The 19,496-nt window shown below is 37.9% G+C and overlaps 1 protein-coding gene across 1 annotated transcript in view; it reads right to left on the bottom strand.

Moving 5' to 3' along the window:
- The window catches only part of OXTR (oxytocin receptor), a 139,701-nt gene extending 128,676 nt beyond the window's left edge, over positions 1–11,025 (bottom strand). The window contains exon 1 of the mRNA XM_074284029.1: positions 10,935–11,025. The gene's annotated coding sequence lies outside the window, so the exon portion shown is untranslated. The remainder of the gene's footprint in view (positions 1–10,934) is intronic.
- Between the last annotated feature and the right edge of the window lie 8,471 nt (positions 11,026–19,496).

The raw sequence follows: 19,496 nt of genomic DNA, 5'->3' as shown, positions 1-19,496 counted from the left end.
TTAGAGGGAAAAAAAGAAATCCAAGAAAAATATGAAGAAACATAAACAAAAGCTTAAGAAAATAATTCTTTGAAAAGTGGAATTGGGAAAGGGAAAACTAATGACATCCTAAAACATGAAGAAATTATAGAAACAAAATGAAATGAATGGAAAAAAATAGAAGAGAAAGTGAAGCATCTCATTAGGGGGAAAAAAAAACCTGATCTGAAGATTGAGAAATAATATAAGAATAGTCAGACTACCTGAAAATTACAATTAAAAAAAAGAATCTTGATATTACAAGATATTGCAAGAAATGTGCAGCATGATAAATGTAGAAACATGTATAGAAAAATTACACGTTTAATATATATTGAATTACTTGCTGCCTAGAATAGGTGGGTGAGGGTAATGGAGGGGGGAAAATTAGAACAAAAGGTTTTGCAAGAATGAATATTGAAAACTATCCTCTCTGCGTGTATTTTGAAAATAAAAAGTTATTATTTTTTTAAAAAAAGGGAAAAAAGATATTACAAGAAATTATCAAAAGAAATTATCCTAAAGTTCTAGACCAAGAAAACAAAGTAGAAATAGAAAACATCCACCATTCACCATCTGAAAGACATTCCAGGAGGAAAACTTACAAGCATAGCCAAATTTCAAAATTCCCAGGTTAAGGAGAAAATATTGGAAGCAACTAGAAAAAAGACAATTTAAACATCATGGAACTACAATGACGATTACATAAGACCTAGCAGCTACTACATTGAATGATTATAGGTACTGGAATACTGTATTTCCAGAGCAAAAGAGCTAAGGTTATGACCAAGACTAACTTACCCAGCAATATTAAGTATAATCATGAATGGAAAAAAATGGATATTTAATAAACTGAAAGACTTTCAGGTTTTTGTGGAAAAAAAATAGAACTTATGGGAAGGGTTCAACATATAGAATTCAAGAGAACTATACCTATTAAAAATCAATTATGAGAGATTCATTAAGGTCATATTGTTTACTTCAAAGAGCAGAGCTTTTATGATTGTCTACTATTTGGATAGTTTGAAAGAAAGTCCTGGACTAAGTGAAGTATAATGGAATGATTCTAAGAAAATAAAATCGTAGAGAGAGATAAAAAGGAATAATTCTCTCTTACAAATGAGGCATAAAAGGAAAAATTGATACAGAAGAAGCCAGTGTAGGGAAGGCAAGTAGAATTAGAACATTACTCTCATCAGGAATGGGTTAAAGAGGAAAGTGTGTGTGTGTGTGTGTGTGTGTGTGTGTGTGTGTGTGTGTGTGTGTGTGAGAGAGAGAGAGAGAGAGAGAGAGAGAGAGAGAGAGAGAGAGAGAAAGAGAGAGAGAGAGAGAGAGAGAGAAAGAGAGAGAGAGAGAGAGAGTGTATTCATGCACAATAGAAACATTGGATTTAGAAGCAGAGAACCTAACTTCAAATCCAAGCATTGTTTCTACCATTATGTCTATATGTGTGGAAAGTGCCTCTGTCCTTTACTGTGTGACTTTGAACAAATCATCTAACCTCTCTGAGCCTGTTTCCTGATCTATAAAATTCTAGATAAGACTAGCTGGCCTCTAAGGCTTCTAAAGCCCACTCCAGTTCTAAATTTATGGTCTCATGATATTTTTAGAGGACTGTAATATTTTAAAAGTTCTGTACTTATATTACTTAGAACTCACAAAAGCCCAATGAGGTTGCTACTATGGTAGCAATAATACCACTGTATTACTATTATTATTCTTATTATTATACTATATATTGTAATATGTAATATTATTGATATTATTATTATTCTCATTTTATAGATAAGGAAACTAAAGTTCAAATAGGTGAACTGTACATTAATAACTGAGGAAGGCAAGCTTTGTACCCAGGGCTTCCTGATTTCTGCATGTGCTATGCAGGAGACGAACTTGTCTTTGGAATGTCCAGTTTGTTTTCCTTACCTGCCTGTCAAACATACCTGTAAATCCTCCCAGGCCCACTCCCCTTCTGCACATGTTGACTCTTGCCCTCTCCCCTTTATGACACTGAGGCAGAATCAACTTAGACTAGCCCAGAATATGAGCCTGCCCAGGGGATAACTGCTATAAAGGGATCCAGATTCAGAAACACAGATGCAGTGACGTGAAAGAAGGGACTGGCATTGGAAACAGAGAACCAGGGTTCTGACATTTGCTACTTATATGATCTCAAGCAATTCATTTCTCATTTGAGCCTCAGTTTCCTCTTCTATCATTGAGCTAGATGATCTTTTGTAATGTCCAGGCTAGTTCTCTGGTGGGTCTCAGGACGGACTTTGGTCTTTAGATGGAGACACGGGGAAGTAATGAAGGCAGGAGGGCCACCATAAAGCTGGTCAAAAATGGAGTCCAGAATTTTCTCTGTGTCTGTCTGAGACTCTTCTGTGTCTGTGGCTGAGAGGCTCCTTCCCAGTCCTCCCAGCCTTTAAATACAGTATGATTACATCACTACAACAACTGAGCATGTACATCACCATATCACATTAAATATATGTTTGGAGAACCAGTATCTCACACTGAGAAGGTGCTTAACTATAAGCACCCAGCTGTCATTGATTCAAGTACACCTTTTCAGAGTTCTGGCCCTCTGCAATCTTTGAGAGTCTTTCCCCTTTAATAAGTTTAATAAGTTATCAAGCCAAAGCAATGAAGCTCTAATGGTGGAATCAGGGATATAAGAATATAATTTGGGGCAGCCTGAGGGATATCTCTGAAATAATGTCTCTTGCAGGTCCAAGTACTGTCACTAAGCCAATTGTCCAATTTTCAGGTGAGCATTTACAATTCAGAAACAGGCAAATTTTACAAAGCAGGGGTTTATGTATTCATTCATTGATTATTAAGATTTAAGAAAGGGTTGGACAAAATATAAATAATGCAGATGAAATTTAAAAGTGTGTTGTGCAATAAGATGATGCAGGCGAGTTCTAATGGTTTTGTGAGGAAGAGAGCCATCTGCACCCAGAGAGGACTGTGGGAACTGAGTGTGAATCGTGACGTAGCATTTTCACCTTTTTGTTATTGTTTGCTTGCTTTTTGTTTTCTTTCTCATTTTTTTCTTTTTGACCTGATATTTCTTGTGCAGGATGATAATTGTGGGAATATGTATAGAAGGATTGCACATGTTTAACATGTATTGGATTACTTTCCATCTAGGGGAAGGGATTAGGGGGAAGAAAGGGAAAAATTTGGAACTCAAAGTTTTGCAAGGGGGAATGTTGAAAATTACTCATGTATATATTTTAAAAATAAAAAGCTTTAATTAAAAAATCATGTTGTATCTACATGTTTTTCTAGTTTGGGGAGTTAATTGTCAACCATTTCCCAGCACCTTCTCCCTTCATCTGAAGCCAGGTTCAATAAGACAAATACCAGTAAGATGAGGAACCGTCATTTTAATTTAATAGTTACAGCTCAGTTTTCTGTCCCCACATTTTAATCCTTCACTATTGACACCCTGCATTGACCCTACCACCACCATGCTGAGCTGCCCCCCCCATGGTGGAAAGACCCTCTCTATAGGGCAGGCTAAGCCACAGCTACCATAAGCTGCAATTACCAAGAAAGTCAAGGTACAAAAATAAAACTCTCAGATCCCTTACATGTGGCTGCAGGTAATTGGCATTTTTTTTAAAGTATTAGTTATCTTAAATAGTTATCCAAGATCAAAAATGCCTTCCTATTCTTCAGAAACACCTGAATAATTCTTTATAGAAAAGAAAATAAAATATTTATTTTGCTATTCTCCTGGGGCAGGGGTTAGGCGCCGTCTTGATGGCAAGTTATTAGTAGAAATAACACCTCACCTCTCCAGGGAGCACTTTTAACTCTACAAAGAGCTTTTTAAACCATTTTTTATTGTGTCATCATGACATTCCTATTAGGAAGGGGAAGAGCTTGTTAGTGGTAGAGAAGAGATGATTCTAATCAGAACCCATCGTTTTACAGAGGAGGAAATTAAGGCAAAAAATCAAGAAACTTGGTCCAAGTCACACAGCTATTCAGCGTCATCGAGGTAAGAAGCACCAGTGCTGCTCTATTCTAATCCCCACACAGACTGGATTCTCCAGTTGAGGCTTCATGAACGGCCTTTGCCAGTAGTCTATTTTGGGTTTTCCCTACCCAACAATTTATTTGAAGGAGTTTCATAGACTGCATTAGGTTCTGGGGGTGGGAATTTTTAGAGGGAATATCCCTACTCATAAAACAAAGCTTCTCAACCTACAATTATTAATTGTAATTTAAAATTAATCTTTAAATATATATTGATAATTACAGTTTCAACATAATTAATTCCTTCTCACAAAGAATGCCTCAAATATGTTGAGAACCCAAGTCCTTACAAAAAATGGCTTATGATGGAACTGAATAGCCAAAAGTGAGAAATAATTGGGTCAAAGAACACCTTATTATTAAACACTCTCTTGCCTGTGAGATAAAATGAAAACTTTCCCTATGGACATTTAAATCTACAAGCCCATTGTCTCCAGTCTATTTACTTCCTATGATGTCCCAGCATAATCTAGCTTTTGGTCATCTGAGTTTCCTAACCTCAGCATTGCAAATCCTACTTTGTGCCAACCTATAGAGCCCACCCTGAGGATGTGAGATCAAGAAAATTGGTTTCAGGGGGAAAAAAAGGAAGTAGTTGGGAATGTTCAGAGTACCAGAAGTGAAACTAAGCAAAGGAGAAAAACAGAAGAAAAAAGCATCATGGATATAGAGGGGCCCAGCCAATGAGTCCCTCTAGCCTGGCAGGAGTCAACTGGTGCATGATTTTTTTGTTTGTGCCCTTAATGCAGCCTCTGAAGCCAAAATGCAACAAAGAATGAATGGATTGATATTTTGCTGTTTGTGCTAATTTTGCCTAACAATTAACACCAAGAAAACACGGGCACTCCATCAGCCAACACCACACCATCCATATGTGGAATCATCGGTTACATGTAGCAAATGGAGTTTTGGATGCTGTGGATAAGTACATTCCCTTGGAGGTATACTTTCCAGGGATGTCCACCTTGATAATGAAATTGAGACACATGTTGCCAGAGCTAGCTCAGTGTTTGGGAGGCTCTGAAAGAAAGTGTGGGAGAGGAGAGTATAAGACTGACCACCGAATCGAAGGTCTACATTGTGCTGAGCTCATTGTTGTATGCTTGTGACACCTGGACAGCCCACCAGTGCCAGGCCAGGAAACTAAATCACTTCCCTTTGAATTAGGAAGATTCTGAAGATCACCTGATAGGATAAGGTACCAGATGCTAAGGTCTTTTCTCAAACTAAAGTGCCCAGCATTCCAACTCCACTGAAAAGAGCACAATCCTGTTAGGCTGGCCACATTGTTCTAGTGCCAGACAGACGCTTGCCAAAAGATGAATTTGTGCAGAACTCACACAGGGAAAACACTCACAAGGTAGTCAGAAAAAGCCAAACAAGGACACTCTGAAGGTCTCTGTTAAGAACTTTAGAATTGATTGTATGACATGGAAGACACAGGCACAGGACCACCCAGCATGGCGTGCTCTCATGAGAGAAGGTGCTGTGCTCTGTGAGCAAAGTGGAATTGAATTAACTCAGAAAAAATGCAAGATGAACAAAATCATCCACCTCAAATGTTCATAGGGACTGTTTTCCTCTGAGCTATGGCAGAGCATTCTGAGCTCACACTGGTCTGAGCAGCCACAGTCGGACACACTGTAACTCAGCTCTAACATAGTGATGTCTTTTCAATCCTCTTTGAGAATGAAGGACAACAACTAATCATTTTAAACACATTTTCATATTTGTCATATAGAAAAATCAAAAGGAAAAAAGACACGAGAAAAAGAGAAAACACTCGCCCCCCCCAAAAAAAAGGTGAAACTAGTGTGTTTCAATCCACAGTCAGTTCCATAGTTCTCCCTCTAGATATGGATGACATTTTCCATCCAGAGTTTATTAGAATTGTCTTGGATCACCACATTGCTGAGAACTAAGTTTGTCAGAGCTGATCATTACATAATCTTTTTGTTACTGTGTACAGTGATTTCCTGGTTCTGCTCACTTCACTCAGCATCAGTTCATGTAAGTCTCTCCAGACCTTTCTGAAATTAGCCTGTTCACCATTTCTTATAGAATAATAATATCCCATTACATTCATATACCATAACTTCAGCCACTCCCTAATTGATTCTCTCTTCTGATTAGTAATTCCTGACCTGACCCTTGTTTCTAAAGGGACTCAGGCCTTGCTTACTATACTTATGAATCACCTCCTCACTCAATATGTCTTTCTCCTCACCAGAAGTCTTCTCACCCTGAAGATGCAGCCCCCCTTTGACCTGCTCTTGATTGGTGAGACCCTGTTTCTTTCTGCTATTTCTGGAGGTGCCCAGAGCATATTCACCTTACAAGTGCTAAATCTTGCTCTCTGGATGTTTCTACCTTCTTCCCAGCAGTCTTTTCCCCCCATCATTTCTGCTTCCCTCCAACCCCACCCCATTACAGCACTTATGTTCCCTTTTAGATGCTATCTTCCTTCTCTAAAAATTGTAAATTCTGAAGCTTTTAAATTGTGGTATTAAAAAAAATTGAGACTCCCTTGGACAGTAAGGAATAAAATCAATTAATACTTAAAGAAGTTAATTTATACTATTCACTGGAAAAGCAAAGTTGAAGCTTAAATACTTTGGCCACATAATGAGAAGATGGGACTCATTGGGGAAAAAAACCTTTATATTGGGAAAGACTGAGGACTAAAGAAAAAAGGGATGGCCAAGGATGAAATGGAAATGAGCTGGGACAGACTTTGAGAAACAGTAGAAGATAAAAGAGGCCAGTGTGCTATGGCACATGGAATCAAAAAGAGTCAGACTTGACTGGATCAGCAACAACAAAGATTTCAGCAGCAAAAAGGGAGGGGTAGTGATGAGGAAAGCAAAAACAAAAAATTCAATTTTCCAGACAAAGAAAATATCTTGCATAGTTCCATATAACTAGATTAATTCAAATCAGAAACCGATATAAATGTGAAAACATTGTGCTGGATGCTGAAAATATAAAGAATAATTATAAATAATAATAACCTACACGTGTAAAAAAGATTCTAAATTGCTTGAGGGTAGAGAATGCATTTTTTTCCTCTTAACCTTATTTATAAATGTATCCCCAGCAGATAGCATAGTTCCAGGAACATAATCAGAGCTTAATAAACTATCTATCCATTTATCTATAATCTACCTAAACTAAAGTGCTGGTCACATGGACCTTCCAAACTAATCCTTCCACCAGCTGACAGATGAAGAAACTGAGTTCCAGGGGTACAAAGTGAAATGGCCAAAGTCACAGAGTTAGTTAGCAGCAGAGATTCTCAACCTATCATAACCATCAGCAGGAAAGGCTCCTAAACAGAAGCTCCTTTGAACATTTTTTTGTTCAAGTTCCTTGAGTTGCCTCTGTGACAGACAACCGGTTGGATCTACATGAAGGAAAGGAGCCAAGCATAACAAGTTGATCTGTATTTGGAAAGTCTTTTCTTGTTTCCATGATCCCAATGTCATTCAACTTGAAGGATAAGGATAAATGCTAAAAATAAGTCAGGCCTGAAGGGCTTTGGATGTGAAGGATGCTAACTTTTCAGCAATGGTACTTTGGAGCACTAGGAAACAGACCAGAAGAGAGCTGATGTTAGACCCCAAATATAACCAAGCACAAGAGCAATGTGGGTAGTTGTCTGCCCTCCCCCACCCTGTACAATTCTGACAATATCTCTTCTCCTTAACTCTTTTCCCATTGGATGGTTTCCAGGAGGCTGAAGGGCAGTCTGCTGCCATTCTTCCTATCCCCTGAGATTGCATTTACTATGGCAGCCTAACCTGTGTCTTGTTTGAGCCAAAGCCAGCTCTCCTCCAGCCATGGTGCATCAACTTGGTCTGGTGCATCACCAAACTTTCCCAGGTCATACTTCCTTAAGCCTTCTTTCAATACAGTCTTGAAGCCTTTGTCTGATCCTCAGTGGATTCTATTATACGGAGATTGTTTTACTTTGATGGGAAATGGAAAGCAGCAAGGCTAGGGGAACAGTATCTCAAACAAAGAATTCTTAGAATTTAAAATGTCAAATTGACATTCATTTTTCCACATCATCCAAACTCAACAACTGGCCTAAATTTGAGGATCAAGGAGATGAGAAACCCTGGAGGGCTTCATAAAGACAAGCAAGCCAAACCCAGCTAAGCTTAGGGAAAGGACCAAGGAGCATGTGTCAGGGAACTCAAACCAGAATCACCATTTCAATCCCCACTTCTGCTCAGGCCTGGATGGAGAATAATTTAGGACCCAAAACCCAAGGGCTCAGGGAATAGCAGTACTCTCCAGACCACTGGTCCTGTTTCCAGCCAGGGCCTGTTTCTAGCTATCATAGAGAGGAGCAATTCAGTTTCCTCACCCCCTACACCAACAACCAAAGCTTTTGCCATTGTCAAATAGCCCAACACAAAAAGTAGGACTGTTACCAAGAAATATTACAGAATTATCTGCTTTGCTAGTATACTCTAAGCATGATGGGACCTTTCTATCTAACTCAGCTGAAACCTATATATGTTATATATTCATATACACATATATATGCATATATATATATATATATACATACACACACATATATATATAAACCTATATATGAGGGCAGGAACTGTATTTTCTATTTCTATCTTAGCACAGTGTTATCATGTTAGTGTTAGCATGTTATCAAAGCTTAATCAATACTTTTTCATTCATTTATTGGACACAGTTTTAGTTCTAAAAAGCATTTAGAAGATCATCTAGACCAGAGCTTCTTAAACTTTTTCCAACTACAACCCCTTTGTGCTCCCCAAAATTTTTGCATGACACCAGATATGTAAAATAGGTATGCAAATCAAACATTTACTGATAATAAATTCTAACTTTGTGACCCTCACATTCAGTTAGGAGACCCCCATGGGGTAGCGACCTTTAAGAAGCTGGAGTGTGAATCAGAATCCTAGGAATCACAGAATTTCAGAGCTAGAAGAGATATTCGTGGTCCACTAGTCCAACCTAAACCTAGAAAAGCACCCACCCAGCTCACACAGAAGGGTGCCTCTCCTCAGTGCCCAGAACTAAAGAGGCACTTGAAAGTGCAATGCTGGATCCTCTCCTTGAAACTAGAATATACTAGTTAAGACATCAGTGACTTATAGTCAAACTTGGACAGAAATTTAGTGAGAAAGAAGAGAGAGCTCAATACCTGCCTGTGGAGCTTAAATACCAAGAAGGTAAGTAAACAGGAATTGATTCTTCTGGGGGAAAGGCCTTGCCAGAGACCAGAGTGTAGCAATTGATTTTATTTTTTTTGTTTTAAGTCCAAACTTGAGACACTTACCATTCTCATTACACATTCGATTCAAAGGATTATCCACTTGAAACAAATAGAAAACTGGAGAACATAACTGTTTTTTAAATAAAATAAATTTCATTATTTGAGGGATTTTTACAAATCCTTCTGGAAGATAAGTAGGAGAAAATGCAAATGAAAGATCAAAAGATTTAAAGTTGCAAGATAATGGATAGGTCCAAATCCTAAGCCTGGTTACTTTGGGTTGGTTACTCAGTTGGACTCCAGGGTTTGCTCTTCTTGGCACCTCAAGGATTATCAGGACCAATTCTCTTCCCTGCTGCCAGGGGTCCTGCTCCTTGAAGTTGCTTCCAGCCTTAAGTGATACAAGTAGGCACTTAGAAGATATCTTGAAAGTATCTCTCATTTTTTAAATAATTGAAACCAAAAAGAAAGAACTTTCCTAAGGTCAAATGGGTCTGGAGGTTGTTTAGCTTTCCTTAGCATCTAAAACAGTTAACCCATTCATCCCCAAACAAAAGGTACAAACTAACCATATGGGTGAAAAGGGAATTCATCGTTCATCTGGAAGCAATGTATAGAGTGGGGAAAAAACATAGGATTTGGAGCCAAAGGACCTGAGTTTAAATCCTAGCTTTAACATTTACCCTCTTAGGCCCTGGTAAAAAGATTAAAATGAGAGGAGATGACTTTTACAATCCCACTCAATTCTATACCTCATCTAGTATAAGACCAATGCTGTACATCATGACACGTTCACAAAATTATCTTCAATAGTATGTTAGGTAGAGCAGTGGATACAGTACCAGCCCTGAAGTCAGGAGGACCTGAGTTCAAATCTGGCCTCAGACACTTAATACTTCCTAGCTGTGTGACCCTGGGCAAGTCACTTAAACCCATTGTCTCAGGAAAAAAAAAATAGTATGTTAGTAAGAGTATTGGAATCTGAAAGACTCAGCTTCAAAAACTACTTTGGACACCTTCTATCTTTGTGATCATAGGCAAGTCATTCCAACCTTTCTAAGCTCACTTTTCCTCATCTACAAAATAGACCGAATGCTAATATTGGCACAAGATTGTCTGGAGACTCTGAACATAAGGCTAAAGAACTGAAAATATTAGAGTACTATGTAAATGTCAGTGATTTTGATTTTGATTTTCTCTGCCCTGTTTTCCTGGAGGGAAAGAAGCCCTTGGTCAAGAGAAAGTGTATTTCAATGTCCAAAGAAGCCTGAAGCCACCTATCCCTTTTTTGTCTTGAAAGAACCAAAAACAAAACAAAACAAAAAACACTGCAGAAAAGCCAACCAGTAGGCTACCAGCCTTTCTAGAACCCACCTCTCAATGGCCCTTGTTTCACATCGGAGAATCCCCTGCTTGGATACTGAAAAAAGCAGGCGCCTGTCTGGGCTCCTAAGCTATATTTGGTTCTGGAGAATCAGAAGTGCACACCCCAGAGAATTTGTACTGTCCCAAACAAGATTAGATTTTGTGGATACCTTCCTCTTCCCCCAAATATGGAGCGTGTCTCAAACCCCATCCCCTCAGCTGTCCCTACCTTGGGCAATCATTCTGCTATTAGCATCATGGGAACCCAACTGCCAATGTCTCCTCTATCCCAGGGTCTCCTCCAGTTGTTGAACTGATGCTATCAAGAGTAGGGAAAGCGTGAGCCCTGTGATTTGTACTTCCTAAGGCCATAGCTAGGGAATCACGGGCCCTCCTGCACTCTAGCCTTTATCCATTTATGGTTCGGACGTCTTATACATTCCTTTAGAATAAATCAGGGGAGGGAGGGAGGGAGAAGGAAGAGCAACCAGAATATCTACAAGCCTAGACAGTGTCCGAGCACACTGCCCACTCCCACCCGCCCCCACACATGCACATAAATTACTAGATCATGCCAGCCCATCTAAGGAACACTCTGCTTTATTGAGATGCATAAGATAAAACCATAGACTGAATCAGGGGAATAACAGGATAAAAAAAAATCCTTCCAATCAGAAAGGGGGAAAAAGTTACATGATAATTTGTCGTAAATTGTACATAATGGATCTGCAGTTCCAAGTACCATCCTGTTTTTCTGGTCCCATTTTGTTATGGAAATGCATGTTTTATTCCTTAAGAACAAACAAAAGTTTTTTAAAAAATACTCTAGACTGAGGCTCTCAGAAAAAAAAAAAAAAAAAAAAACAGTTCAGCAGTGTGTGTGTCTGTGTGCATGTTTGAAACCATCAACACCAGGCTTGTAGGTACCGTAAGACTTAAGGTTTGCAAAACCCCTTTCCTGTATCATTCTCACTTCATAAACCTGTGTGTGTTGGGGGGAGAGGGTAGAACAGGTATTATCAATCCCATTTCACACATGAGGAAACTGAGGCTCAGACAGGTTAATTTCTTTGCTCATAGTCACAAAGTCAGTAAGTGCCAGAGTCAGGATTCAAATTCAGTTCTTCCTGTTTCCAAGTCCAGTGCCTTATCAACTAGACTGCCCTGAAAAGTACTGTCTTCCCATGTTTCCCCCTCACCCTCTGGCACCACCTCAGTGCCATGGCGGGGTGTCGTGGCTTCAGGGATGGAAAGGAAAAAAGGGGAAAAAAAAGGTATAATTGAGGGCTATGGCAAGAGAGGAAGTTGAGGTTAAAGACAAGGTTGTTTTCGGAGATCAGAGCAGGTGGGATGCCAGAATGAGATCAAGATAGAGCCATGAAGTCAGATTTTAGGAACAGTTAGGAATTTGTAACATGTAGGTCCTAGAGACAAAAACAAGTTTAAGAGAACATTTGATATGGCCTTCTGCTTTCAGGCAGGGAAGGGATGCTTAGCTACTTTACCAAGGTGGTATAGATAGGAGAAAGAACACAGGAGAATTATGAGATAACAAATGTAAATGACATAATATATGTAAAGGATTCTGCCATGTAAATGCTGGTTGTCATAATTATTATGACCATGGGTCAAACCTCAGTTCTAAAAATCTGCTTGCTGTGTGACCTTAGCCAAGTCATTTAACTTCTCTGTGAGTTTGTTTCCTTTCAAATGAGGTTAATACCTGCTGTGTCTACTCTCTATTCGAGGCTGAAACAAACTAATGTCCACAAAGCACTGTGCAAACTTTCAAGCACAATTATCAGTGTTGGGGACTAGGATTATTAGCTGTGAAGAAGCTCAGTGTTTAGAAGTCTCCTACTTCTTTGGGAATGGTCCTTCTGGGACATCTTGCTCATGTGTCCAAGGAGTAACTGGAAAAACATTTTAAACACACAAATTTCGTTGACCATGTCATTCCCTCTCTTAAATCCATTGATTCCCTACTGCCTCTAGACTAAAACACAAACTTGTGTTGGTTTTTAAAACTTTCTCAATCTGGCTCTAGCCAACCCCTTTGGGCTTACTACATTTTACTTCTTTTATGTGTTCAAGACCAACTGGCTTGCTTCTTTTTCCCATCCCTTTGCCTTTACAAAGGCTGCCCTGCTCCCTCCATGTCATTCATGGCTTCCTCCTCACTTTGAATCCCGGACTTCCTCTCACGAGCAGCTCCAAGCCGAACTCTCCCAGGAGGTCTTTCCTGACACCACACACACATTGCTAGTGCCCTACAAGTCTGATCTTCATGGATCTTCGTTGAATATGAAGTCTCTCTTGATGTAGTAAGGAGCTACAACATAGGGGGCGACAGGTATGGCAGTAGATGGGCTTGCTAGGCTGGTTTGTTTTGGTGAGCTGTGTTTGTTTAATACGAGGTTCAATGGGGTAGGGTAAATGGCAGGAAATCAATATGGTTTAAAAAACGTAGGCACCAATAAAGCTTCTTTTTTAAAAGAACAAGACTCCAAGCCCTTTATTAGGACTCTGAGCAGCAGCTGATTATCAATTGCCTCTTTCCCTGTCTGACTCAGCAGCAAAGTCCATTTCTACCACTGGAAATTATACTTGGGGTTAATAATTCAAATAAGCAAGTGCTTAACAAATGACTAGAGTGTGCAAGACAAAAGACTAGGAACTTCATGGATATAAAATATCATTAAGATATGTTTCCTTCTCTCAAAAAAAGCTTATATTTTCTTAGAATCCAAAAAATAAAGCATATAAAATAATGATAATGCAAAACAGGAAGCTGATAGACAAAGTGACAGAGCTAATGAATCCCTGCTTTTCATCCTTGACTATGTGACGCCAAGAGACAGTCTATTTTAGGGCAATGTTCCCTCATGTTAGATTAAAAATTGAATATCCCAGGAGCCCTCGCTTTCCTTTATACTTTGCTGTAATATGAATATCTATGAATGTTCTCCATCCCTGCTTTCTTTCCCTCCAATTTTTAAATGTTAAAGTTCTGAGTTTTGAATTCTATTTTTCCCTCCCTTCTCCCAGAGACTGTAAGCAGTCAGATATAGGGTATTATGCAAAACATTTCCATATTAGTCATTTTGTACAAAAAGATTTGAATAAAAGGGAAAAAAGTGGAAAACAGCATGTTTCAGTCTGTATTCAATCAATATCAGTTCTCTCTCGTGAGGCAGAAAGTTTGCATCATCATTAATCCTTTGGGATTGTCTTGGTTGTATTGCTGAGAAGAGCTAGTTACTTATAGTTGATCATCACACAATATTGCTGTTACTATGTACATGTTTTCCTGATTTTGCTCATTTCATTGTGCATCACTTCATGTAAGTCTTTCCAGGCTTTTCTGAAATCAGCCTGCATGTCATTTCTTAAAGCACAACAACATTCCATTACAATCATACACTGCAGTTTGTTCAGTCATTTTCCAACTAATGGGCATCCCCTTAATTTCTAATTCTTTGCCACCATAAAAAAGAACTCCTATAAGCATAGGTCTTTTTCCTTTTTAAAAAAATCATGTTGAGATATAGAACTAATTGTGGTATGTAAGCCTTTTATAATCCTTTGGGCATAATTATAAATTGTTCTTTAGATTGCTTGGAATAGTTCACATCTTCACCAACAGAGCATTAGTGTCCCAATTTTCCTATATCCCCCTCCCTTCAACACTTGCATTTTTTTCTATTATATTAGTCAGTCTGAAATGGTACTTCAGAATTGTTTTAATTTTCATTTTTCTAATCCATAGTGATTTGAAACTGTAGGTTCCCACTCCAAGCATACATTACATCATGACACGTTCACAAAATTATCTTCAATAGTATGTTAGGTAGAGCAGTGGATAGAGTACCAGTCCTGAAGTCAGGAGGACTGAGTTCAAATTTGGCTTCAGACACTTAAACCTGTAAACTGTGTGACCTTGGGCAAGTCACTTAACCTCAATTACCTCAGGGGAAAAAAAAAGAATTTCTTAATATATGTCCACGTTCTTTTTCCATTTGGCTAATTCTACTTTTTTCCCTCTTTTTTTTATTAAAAGTTTTTATTTTTCAAAACATATGCACGGATAATTCTTCAGCATTAACCCTTGCAAAACCTTGTGTTCCAATTTCCCCTCCTCCCCAGATGGCAAGTAGTCTAATATATGTTAAACATGGTAGAAATATATGTCAAATTCAATATATGCATACATAATTATACAATTGTTTTGTTGCACAAGAAAAATCAAATCAAACCAGAAAAAAATGAGAAAGAAAATAAAATGCAAATAGACAACAACAAAATGATTGAAAATGCTATATTGTGAACTATACTAAGTTCCCACAGTCCTCTCACTTGGTGTAACTGACTCTCTTCATCACAAGATCATTGGAACTGGCCTGAATCATCTCATTGTTGAAGAGAGCCATACCCATTAGAATTGATCATCATATAACCTTGTTGCTGTATACAATGATCTCCTGGTTCTGATCATTTCACTCAACATCAGTCCATGTAAGTCTCTCCAGGCCTTTCTGAAATCATCCTGCCGATTGTTTCTTACAGAACAATAATATCCCATAACATTCACATGCCATAACTTATTCAGCCATTCTCCAGCTGATGGGCATCCACTCAGTTTCCAGTTTCTTGCCACTACAAAAAGGGCTGCTACAAACATTCTTTCCCTCCTTTAAAATCTCTTTAGGATATAAGCCCAGGAGTAACACTGATAGGTCAAAGTGGGTATGCACAGTTTGATAACTCTTTGGACATAGTTCCAAATTGCTCTCCATAATGGTTGGATCCATTCACGGCTCCACCAACAATGTTATCAGTGTTCCAGTTTTCCCACATTCCCTCCAACATTCTGCATTATTTTTTGCTGTCATCTTAGCCAATCTGACAGATGTCTTAATTTGCATTTCTCTAATCAATAATGATTTAGAGCACCTTTTCATATTACTAGAAATAGTTTAAATTTCTTTATCTGAAAATTATCTGTTTGACCCTTTTTAAAATCATTTATTAATTGGAGAATGGCTTGCCAACTCTATTTTTTAAGGAATTCTTCTTTTCAGTGGATTTTGTGCTTCTTTTACCATTTGGTCTATTTTGGTTTGGATGATGTTATTTTCTTCAATTTTTGTGTCTCCTTTATCAAGCTGTTGACTCATATTTTCATTATTATCTTGTATCACTCTCATTTCTTTCCCCAAATTTTCTTTTACCTTTCTTATTTGATGTTAAAAATCCTTTTTGATTGGTCTGAGACAGATTCACATTTTTTAAGGTTTTAAATGTAGTTGTTTTGCCTTTGTTGCCTTCTGAGATTGTGTTTTGATCTTTTCTATCACCATAATAAACTTGCTATGGTTAGGCCCTTATTTCATTGTTTGCTTATTTTTCCAAATTATTTCTTGACTTTTAATTCTTTGTTAAAGTTGGGTTCCGCTCCCCCAGAGTTGAGAGGCATACTGTCCCAAGCTTCAGGCTTTCTGTGCTGCTGTTTTCAGAGGTAGCTCTGGATGTCTATAGGTTTTCAGTTCTTCTAAGGTGATATGATATAAAGAGAGTTGTAGTCATTACTCTCCTGGCCTATGTTCTTTTTGTTTGTTCGTTTTATGTTTTTTTATTTATTGTTTGTTTTTATTAAAGCTTTTTACTTACAAAACATATGAATGTAATGCAGTAACATTGACCCTTGAAAAGCCTTCTGTTCCAAAGTATCCCCTCCCCTAGATGGCAGGTAGTCTAATACATGTTAAATATGTTAAAGTATATGTTAAATCCAATATATGTGTACATATTTATACAGTTATCTTGCTGTACAAGAAAAATCAGATCAAGAAGGGGAAAAAAAACTGGGAAAGAAAACAAAATGCAAGCAAGCAACGATAAAGAGTGAAAATGCTATGTTGTGGTCCACATCAGCTCCCATGGCCCTCTCTTTGGGTGTAGATGGCTCTTTTCATCACTGAACAATTGGAATTGGTTTGAATTAGAAAATGATTTCCTGGTTCTGCTCACTTCACTTAGTATCACTTCATGTAAGACTCTCCAGGCCTCTCTGAAGCCTTTCTTACAGAACAATAATATTCCATAATATTCATATACCATAACTTGTTCAACCATTCTCCAACTGATGGGCATCCACTCAGTTTCCAGTTTCTGGCCACTACAAAGAGGGCTGCCACAAACATTCTTGCACATACAAGTCCCTTTCCCTTCTTTAAAATCTCTTTGGGATACAAGCCCAGTAAGTAACACTGCTGGATCAAAGAGTTTGCAAACTTTGATAACTTTTTGAGCATAGTTCCAAACTGCTCTCCAGAATGGTTGGATTTGTTCACAATTTCACTAATAATGTATCACTGTCCCAGTTCTCCCACATCCCCTCCAACATTCCACATTACTTTTCCCTGTCATTCTAGCCAATCTGACAGGTGTGTAATGATATCTCAGAGTTGTCTTAATTTGCATTTCTCTGATCAATAGTGATTTGGAGCATCTTTTCATGTGACAACAAATAGTTTCAGTTTCATCATCTGAAAATTGTCTATTCATATCTTTTGACCATTTATCAATTGGAGAATGGTTTGAACTATTATAAATTTGAGTCAATTCTCTATATGTTTTAGAAATGAGGCTTTTATCAGAACCTTTGAATGTAAAAATATTTTCCAAGTTTATTGCTTCCCTTCTAATCTTGTCTGCATTGGTTTTGTTTGCACAAAACCTTTTTAACTTAATATAATCAAAATTTTCTATTTTGTGATCATAATAATCTCTAGTTCTTCTTTGGTCACAAATTCCTTCCTCCTCCACAAATCTCAGAGGCAAACTATCCTATGTTCCTCTAATTTGTTTATAATATCACTCTTTATATCTAAATCATGAACCCATTTTGAACTTATCTTAGTATATGGTATTATGTGTGGGTCAATGCCTAGTTTCTCTGGGCTCTGTTCCTGTCTATAAGCAACCACAAGCATTCTTTTCCACCCTAGAACTGTGGCCAGGGTCCCTGCTCCCCTCTGGCCACATTCTCTAATGTGGTATTACTCCTCCTCCCCTCAGGATTGTGACTTAGAACCATTTATAGGAAATTCAACAGAATCCTGTTCCTAGGAACAGAAAAGGGTCCCCTGGAATCTTCTGACCAGTTGTCCAACCCATTCACTGCCTTAGGCCAAGCATGCTGTTAGCCGGCATTGCTTATTTGGTCACCCCCAAAGCCTGGTGCTGCCTTGCTGGGGCCTGGCCTGTACTGGACTATGCTCTACTCTCATCCTGGTGAGGAAACCTTTATTGACAAGTTGTTTGTGCCTGAAAAATTGTTTTACCCCAGACTTTGGTAGGTTCTTCCCTTCAGAATTCATTTTGAACCATTATTTTAAAGTTGTTTGAGGGGATTTGGGGTGAAGGGGTTAAGTGAATTCTAGAGAGTTTCCGTGAGAGCCTTTACTCTGACAATTTGGTTCCATCTACCTTAGGAAATGCTTTTTTTTAAAATACTTCATCATCTCACCTTTAAGTACTTATGATCACCATAAACAATGGAGTCTATGAAAAACTGCTAATTAAGAGTCAATATTTGTATAGAGAGGAAGATAAAGGCCATGCAGAACAAAACAATTATACGATCAGTCACAAAAGACCTTAATGTGTAGTGAACTCAATGTAAAGAAACAGCAGAGAACCAGGGGGGAAGAGAAATTGGAAAAATCAAAAATTATATCAAGAAAGAACTGATAGTCAAGAATAATTCCTGCTTAGAGTACAAGTAATTTTGTAAAACTTAGCTCAATCTCTATATTTTACATGAAAAATTTTCTGATTTTTTGCTAAGATTTTTGTCCCCAAAACTGCTTTATATTTATTCTATATGCCAACATGTAAACATGTCTCAAATTAACCTCTTAGAAGTAAAGATTATTGCATTTTCTAATATGTATCACCCAGTGCCTAGCAAAAATTTGGCACATAGTAGGTACTCAATAAATACTTGGGAATTCATTGATTATGGAGAAGGATGGGAGATGACAAGCAATAGCAGTTTGACAAATAGTATGCAACAGTAGAGGAGAATAACTGTCACAGCCTGACATGAAAATTTGCTAACCCATATCCCTTGATATCATTTGGTTGACAATTCTGAAAGCAGAACAATAAATAAATGGAAAAAGAAACATACCCATTTCTGTTTCTATGGTGACCTATTTTCATTAGATACAATAGTGAAATTACCACCTTTTGACTTTAATGAGTCATGTACAGAAGTGAAAAATGGCTTTTAAGAAAGGAAAAGCAGAAACAGAGGCTCGATCAAAGGGGCTGGAGGTGACACCATTTTAAAGATACTTGATGAACCTTTAAAAGTGTATCATATAAAATTTGAAAAATGTATTAGTTTCATGAATAAACCGATCTTCATCCAAATTCAAATAAAAATGCATAGAGTAACTATATATAGTCACTGAGTGAATTTAGTTTTATTGCAGACATAAACATGAATATATGTCAAAAGCAGCTCCAAATTAATTGAAAGCAATTCATCAAAGACCCTTTACTAACATGCTGAACAGACATGCATTACTTGGGAAGCCTGACTTGCACTTAATGGAATGCACAGTGGGTCCTTTTAATAAATAATTGGCAGAAATAGAGATCACTATCCTAACTAACCCTGAGTGATACAAACCATGTCTTCCTTCCTCTTCTCTCTTTTCCCTGACTTAGGCTATTTTAATACTTCTCAAGAGTAAAGCCCCCCCAAAATAAACACCTA

The sequence above is a fragment of the Sminthopsis crassicaudata genome, chromosome 1, assembly GCF_048593235.1.
Source record: "Sminthopsis crassicaudata isolate SCR6 chromosome 1, ASM4859323v1, whole genome shotgun sequence".
In the NCBI taxonomy this organism is placed as follows: domain Eukaryota; kingdom Metazoa; phylum Chordata; class Mammalia; order Dasyuromorphia; family Dasyuridae; genus Sminthopsis; species Sminthopsis crassicaudata.
The sequence above is the reverse complement of the archived record's forward strand: the minus strand, read 5'-3'. Positions and strand labels throughout refer to the sequence as shown.